Source organism: Ornithodoros turicata, chromosome 8 (assembly GCF_037126465.1).
Source record: "Ornithodoros turicata isolate Travis chromosome 8, ASM3712646v1, whole genome shotgun sequence".
Taxonomy (NCBI): Eukaryota; Metazoa; Arthropoda; class Arachnida; order Ixodida; family Argasidae; genus Ornithodoros; species Ornithodoros turicata.
Window position 1 is genome coordinate 13354659 of NC_088208.1, and position 7793 is coordinate 13362451.

General features: G+C 46.0%; 1 long non-coding RNA gene across 2 annotated transcripts in view; it reads right to left on the reverse strand.

Moving 5' to 3' along the window:
• The window catches only part of LOC135365968 (uncharacterized), a 49580-nt gene extending 42698 nt beyond the window's left edge, over positions 1 to 6882 (reverse strand). For both annotated transcript variants that reach the window (XR_010414045.1, XR_010414046.1), the window contains exon 1: positions 6692 to 6882. This is a non-coding gene — a long non-coding RNA (uncharacterized LOC135365968). The remainder of the gene's footprint in view (positions 1 to 6691) is intronic.
• Between the last annotated feature and the right edge of the window lie 911 nt (positions 6883 to 7793).

A 7793-nucleotide genomic window follows, 5' to 3' on the forward strand; every position in this document is an offset into this window, starting at 1 on the left:
GCATATGACTCCCTCTTTAAATTCCGTATATTTCCCTATGTGTGGAGCTGAACACAGAAAATAAAATACGTCAAGGAATGTGCTGAAAACATGCAAGCTACGGCGGGAAGTTACATTTGTGAACGAGTGAAAGTATCTTTCTTTTGTTTGTTGTTGTGTTTGCGAAATCGTGTGTTTCCCTCGGCTTCTTTGGTTTAGGGTAAGGGGGTCTATGTTGAAGACAGTTGAACTATTTTGTTAATAGCAGTCAGAATAATCGCAAAAATTGTACCATGATTCGTTAACTGAATCCCGAAACCTTTGAGAAATGATCCACAAACTACTATGGTGCTAAACGATTAATTATTTCGTACGAGCCAAAAATGACAAGCTACATATTTTCATCAACTTACCCCACCCTATGGGTAAGTTGAGAACATAGAAAAATTAGTGCCGGGTTTATCGGTCAGCCACCATCCCGTAATAAAGTTGTTGTTGTCTTTTGTTTGGGCCGGCCGAAAGGGTCAGTCACAAATAGTGCACATGGAAACACAGGGCAATGACACAGCATCGTAACGGTGAGGTCATATTTTATAAGCCGAGGAGCAGAAATGAGCAAATTGGAAGTCAATGCTCGCGAAAGTTACAGATGCAACAAAAAAAAAGGCCCCTCTTACCTCGACCACATCTGCAAAACAGCGTCTCACGTTTTTCTAAAAAGCCACGTGCATAATGTCAACACGTTACTTCAAAGCCCAGACAACGACTGTGCTGACCCTGGTGTCACAGACGACAAAAAAAAAAATCCTAAGAAAATACCACGCGAAAAACCCAAACTGCCCTCAACTTGCCCCCGTAGCCCCACCTAACACTACATTATGTTCACTTGATGACACTCTCCTCGTCTGTACGGCGTGTGTTCGAGAGAATTATAGGAGAGGGTGAAATGAAGGTGAATCGGGTCACTGATATGAAACGATACAGGAAACTCCAGACAGCGTCCTCCAGTGGTCAGTATACTTGACCGATAACCAATGTGTATGGGTTCAAACCGTGCATTTATTTGCGCCTTCATGCACGTGCTCCGTAAACTTTTGTCTCAAGCTGTCCGCAACATGAACTCGAAGGACCCACGGAAAAGGTTGTAGTAGCGGCTCAACGATACAGCTGGTGGGGATGATGGTGACGCAATTTATTTATTTATTTATTTAGAATACGTTAAGGACCCAAACGGTACAATATAACGGAGGAGTTGGGCGACAATAACGCTGTAAAAACTGAAAAAAAAGTAATTAACATGATAGGCAAACAACAAAATAAACGTCAGATATACTAAAAAAAAGGAAATACAACACTAAAGTCATCAAGACATAATGCAAAAAACCAGCAAGGATGTACACATATAGATCCTGTGAACAGTGCGAAAAAAAAGATAAACTAATAAAGTTAATAATAATAAAGATATAACTGGTGCAAAACGATATACACTACTGACTATGAGAGAACTGATGTTCTGAGGCTGGAACAACATAGAAAGGACAAATACATACAAAGTATGCTTTGTACGTATGCTTTGTATGTAGTCTTGCTTTGTATGTATTTGTCCTTTCTATCTTGTTCCAGCCTCAGAACATCAGTTCTCTCATGTTCAACAGTTGCCGCTGGCGTGGATCCCGTCGTATGATTGTGTGTATGAGTGAGAAAAATGTAAGAGTGAAAGGGGGATGAGTGAGAGAGAGAGTGGTTGGTTTGTCCCTTCAGATGATGCACCCTTGAAAGTCGCTGGGGAGGTGTGTTACCTTAGCTCAATTGGTAGAGCTCTGGACCGGCAATCCAGAAGATGTGGGTTCGAGTCTTACAGCTGGCTAACCTTTTCAGTGACTTCCATCTTTCATCGTTAACTACTGACTAGACACAAATTGATGAACCAGGGGACGGATAAACTTAGAGGATGAACATGTGATTATGTTTCATTATGTCTCACGAAAAAAAAAAGAGACGTTATATTGATAGTGACAGTGACTACGTGATCTTCAATCCACCACCAAGCTTGTTATTTATCTGAAGTTTTGTAAAATGTTCCCTTTCAAGCAATAAATGAGTTCAAAACGGCGCGGCCAAGTGCCGTAAAGCTGCGCCTTTCACAAGCCTTGTCTCTTTACTGCCAGAAAGTCATTTAGACATTTTTTTACAAGAGTAAAAGCGAGTTATGTGTTTGTAAAAAGAGTAAGCATTAACGCCGAAATGAGCAGTTACAGACACAATCAAGTCACTTAGGTACACTCTTAGAAATGAACTTCACCACATTGCACGCTCCTAGCCAACCATCATCTCGAATGATATCGTTATGTGCCCTGATTTGCTGAAAACGGGAGGCGTACGCCATTTTTGTGACAATTATGAACCGCATAAGTGTCACAGAAAAGGCGTACGCCTACCGTTTTGAACAAATCAGGGCACATAGCGATATAAGTCGTGATAATGGTTGGCTAAAAGCGTGCTATGCGGTGAAGTTCATTTTTAAGAGTGTAGGTCGCCCATCTAGTAATTCGTGCTCTTGTATGAAAAAGGCACTATCACAAGGGTCGTTCGAGATTGACCGGTACTTTTAGTTCTTTAAATACAATGGAAAATTCCGGAAGCACCGAACTACGTCAGTCTTTCAAAGTGTTCACCGTGCGCATGTAGAGAGCGCTGCCATCGCTGTGGGAGAGCTCATTCGTGTCTTTGGCGTAGAAACAAGTGATCTGCTATCGTAGCCACTACAAGACTTCTGGAGGGCTTCAACTGTGGAGCGTCTTTCCTCCAAGATGAATTTTAAGGGGCCCAAACTAATGATAATTGCCTGAGGCTAAATCTGTGCTGGGCGAGATCACACGAGAGACGCATCCACGGGATAAGTCCGCGGATGGCGTAAACGTCACAGCCTACGTCATCAAAACGTGCGTCTTCTCCGGTCCGCGGTGTTTCGGAATCAAACCGCGGGCCATTCGCATCCGACGTACAAACGGTCCCCGTGTTGGCGGGAGACTAGAGGACGGAGCTGCGTCTTTTGACTGTTTTTCTTCTTTCGACAGGCTGTTTCACAGCTCTGACCGCTGAAGCAGATGGGATGTGAAGGACAGCGTAATCAAAAAAAGCGGAATCTTCTATGGGTCTTCACGAAGCAAGAAAATATAGGGAAAACGAGGGTTTTGCTACGGGCAGTGGTTCTCCAAATATGGCACCCACTGGAGCACTGCGTGGAAATGTAACATTACGGCACGATATACAACAACAGATAATTTATGATCATGAGTATCATGATTATGACAGTTTTTGCATATGCATATGCCGCTTTGTCTTGTAAATAGCTTTTAGTGCGTGCCCAGACCGAGAACAGTCCAGTCGGGAACCGACAGTTGTCTGTTTCCTTCGCTGAAACTGCAGTTTGAGATCAGTGCAGTTTCATTTCTGCATTCTTTTCTACGAAGTGGACATTTTATGATTCCGCAGCACGCTCGGCAACCCCGCTCCTACGCAAAGGCGTCGACCGCGAAATGTGTGTTGTATAGCGACGATAGCAAATTATTTTCTACTTCGTTAGTGCAGCGGTTTCCTGCATTGTGGATTGTTCAGGAAACGTACCACGATCTACAAAACTTCCATTTTTTTCTGTTCAGCTACAGTGCAAGCAAGTGAGAAAACTTGTTCACGCAGCCTGATAAGTGTTGTTGGATATCTCCCTGGCCCGGTCCCTCTTGTGAACCCGCCCTGCACTCTTACAAATGAACTTCACCACATAGCACGCTCCTATCCAACCATCATCCCGAATGACAACGTTCTCGCCCCTGATTTGTTGAAAACGGGAGGAGGAGCCTATTTTGTGCCCATTAGGCACGGCACAAAATAGGCTCCTCCTCCCGTTTTCAACAAATCTAGAGCGAGAACGTTGTCATTCGGGGTGATGGTTGGCTAGGAGCGTGCTATGTGGTGAAGTGCATTTTTAAGAGTGTGGGGCAAAACCTCAGAGCGCATTTAGGCCAGGGTTGCAAATGTAAAGTTCGCCGTGTGAGGCTGGACATTGTCATGGAGAAGGATGACCCTTCCGGCAGTTGCTAATTGCGTTTCCTATGGAACACTTTATCAACGTGGAATAGCACTCGGCATTAGTCGTGACCCCTTGCTCCACGAAGTCCACGTGGATGACACCCCGCATTTGCCAAGAAGGTTGTTCCTATGGCCTTCCCAGCAGACGGCCACATAATGATTTTCTTTGGCGGCGCGGAATCGCTACGTCGCCATTCCATGCTGCTTTTTTGTACACTCTAAAAACGGAACTTCACCGCATAGCACGCTGTGCGCCAACCACTGTACCACTGCGTACGCCTTTTTGTGGCAATTTGGATATATGAAAATTGCCACAAAAAGGCGTACGCCCACCTCTCCCTTCGAATCAGAAGCGGTAATCTTATCATTCTTCGCAGTGGTTGGCGCACAGCGTGCTATGCGGTGAAGTTCTGTTTTAAGAGTGTATGTTTGAGTTTCGGGCAAAATGCTGCCTGATGATGAGGCAAAATCCAGATGATACAATGAATCATCACATGTGATGACTCATTGCAAAAATTAATCCCACCGGTTCAGCAGCTGCTCAGAGTGTGCACAGAGTCCTGCACAGATTTTTCGGTACTTTGGCTGTCTTCCGCTGGGCTGCACTTCGTGAACTGGTGCAAGTAGTGCAACATCCCACGTTCGATCCAGCGAAAGTGCAGCCGTTGCACTACACTCTTCCGTTCGATTGGGAAAAGTACCACGGGAGCTAGTGCAGCACGTGTGCACGGAAATCCTGCACCAGCTCCGACGTCGGTGCAAGGTTTTCGTGCACCGTGAAGCAGACGACAAAATGGAAACTTTGGAACGCGGAGCACTATGACAGACAGCAAGAATTCCTTCGGACAATATTAGACCGTCTGCATTAATGAAGCGTAGGTGATGACCCGTGTGACATGAATTTAAATGGACCTGCTTTTTGAATTCGTATTCATCCTTCATTCCTTTCCTCTGGTCTCCTGACAGTTGCCCCGTTTTCTCCTTTCCTCCTCAATTTCCTACGGCATTCTCAACTGTTTCGCTGTTTCTTGGCTGGTTGAAGCAGCAGAAAATAGGTTGTTGTAAATATGCGAATAAATAGAATATTGGATTAATGTGGAAATATCCCTTTCAAGCACAGGCTACCACAGTACTCAGTAAAAGACGACAATCTATTTATATCAATGTATACATGCGTACATCGCATATTTATTACATACAACACGAATGAATTGCAACAGGTTGGGCTGCCTCTCGTGGGTTTTGCGTGTCTATTCCGCATTATATCGCACGTTGAGCTGAAACGTCAAACCTGTCGGTGTCGGCTATATCCTAAGTGGACGATTTCGTACCCAGTTATAAGAAGGCTATCAGGCATACATTGTTGGTTGGTATACACGGCCGATACCCATCTGGATTTCCTGTGGGAAATAATACTGAGGCTTCGAATTCTCTCGACAGAGAATCCCATATCTTCCTCGACGATCGTAATAACTTTTTGGACTCAAAGTCAAAGTGGGTGCCGATCCTCCTCATAGTACGTTCATCCTATTCCCGTCCAAGCGTAACTCACACAAAACGTTGCACGCTATATGATGAACAGTTCGACAGTTCGACGTTGTCTTCTTCCTCCTCACTACCTGAGTCAATTGTTGATGAACAAGGTGACGCAGAGACAAGAATAATTTATTCGCGTGAACACACAGAGCGAGGGGGACGTGTTTTGAGATCACTCCACCCCTTCATCGTTTTTAGGTTACAACATCTTCCCGCCCTGGACTTAGGTGCACCCTTCTAACGGATATATCTGTTGAACCGGACGACGTATGACGTATCTATTTGCCATCCTCAGTTGACATGCTCTTACAATGGCTTCTTTGCCATAGAAAACCTTTTCTATCCGGCACATTCTCCATACCATACGTGGCCCTTATCTTCCACTAGAACTACGTCTCCCACCTGCATGCTGCCTGCTTGCTGCAGACCTGCTTGCTGCCTGAGAGACCACGCTGCTATCAGGTCTTCATTAAAGACGTAACTGTTTGCTTGGGTGGAAGGCACGGTGTGTCGCCCACCAATGAGACCTGCTGGTTGTATCGTGAATGATTGTGTTGAACTGATTCCAAAATCTCTGCCACATCATTCTGTTTCCATCAAATTTGATCAGTTCAAGTTTTGGTAATTTGACTACTTCCTCTCGTGAAGTACTGACTGTTCTCATTGCACCTTGCTCTTGTACACCTGCCGGTTCTCGCATACCTGCCCGCGCCAGTGTTTCGAACGCGGTTGCTGTTTTCATTTGGTAATCAACAAAATCTCTCAAATTTTCCATCTGCTGTTTCGGCAGTGATAAACTGTTCGTACTAGCTATTGGTCTCTTTCAGGAGACTGTCTAAAGCCTTTAACTGGTGCGTGAGTGTTTCTACAATACCCTGACCAACTCCCCCTTGAGTGGTCCGTTCAATTTATCCGATAAGGTTCGTGACTTGCGTCCTGAGAACTTTCAGTTTTTTCAATACGGTGTCCCTATTCATCGTGATGCAAATGAATATATCTCACTGCTTGTCTCAGGGTTGTTCGCCCCCCCCCCCTCGTCCGCCGCCAGGATCGAAGACGTCTCGCTGAAGGTGAAGTGCAGACTCACCGTGGAACTGGACAAACGTCGGTATATCTGGGGTTGCTGCTCTGGGCTCTAACAAGATGCCTGTAATCTCCTTACGTTGTGCTTCTGGAGATCGTCTATGCCGATTGATCCTGGTCACGGCACCACGTTGATGAACAAGGTGACGTAGAGACAAGAATAATTTATTCGCGTGAACACACAGAGCGAGGGGAGCGTGGTTTCATATCACTCCTCCTCTTCATCGTTTTTAGTTAACAACATCAATGAAGTGCGTAACGGTGGGCAAAACAAATCGTTCCTATCGAAAGCTATCGGGCGACGTGCAGCAGACGACAACAGCACGAGCACTGAGCCGCTCGCGTTCGGTTCTGTGTTGCGTGCACTGCGGCAGGTGCAATTCCGTTGCACCCCTTTCACTCGCGCCCTGCACTTTCTGTGAATCGAAGACACTTTGTAAGTGCTCCTGCACGATTGTCTGCGCACTGCCGACACTAATATTACACCGTGCTGCAGTGTCCCGAACTGTGTGGGAAAAACCTCCCACATACGGGTTCCCAAGTCTTAGCCAGTGACCCGAAAGAAGAGGAACATGAATCGGGGAAACATGACAACCAGAAGTTTATTACCTGCCCAAAGTCCAAGTCCACCAAGTACCCCAGGGCTCCCCCGTCAAACGCGTTGTCCCAACCGCAATACCAGTACCTTCCTCTTCGGCTTCCTGGTGCGGAAAAAAACACCGGTCCAACGAACCGTCTCGTCTTCTTCTTTTTGCTTGCTTCAGCACGAGCTGGACGCCCTTCCTGTTCGTCGCTCCACAACTGCTCGCCGCTCCCCGAGGATGGCTTGCTCAACGCCTGCAATTTTCACTCGGAGTCGGACGAACGCCTCAATGTCGTTGATTCGTCACCATATCCCGTCCTACGCAAAAGCGTGTGCACCAATTGTACACCCTTCCCCTTGACATCATTTGTTCCCCGTACCGTGCCTGTAATATTTGCAAAATCCCAGCTATATAGTTTGACGCTCTCCTTGACAAGGAACTTGATTATGCGTCGCTCTTCCACAGCTACACATATTGTAGCTACACATGGCAGCTGCTCGCTGCCATGACAGCTGCCCCCAG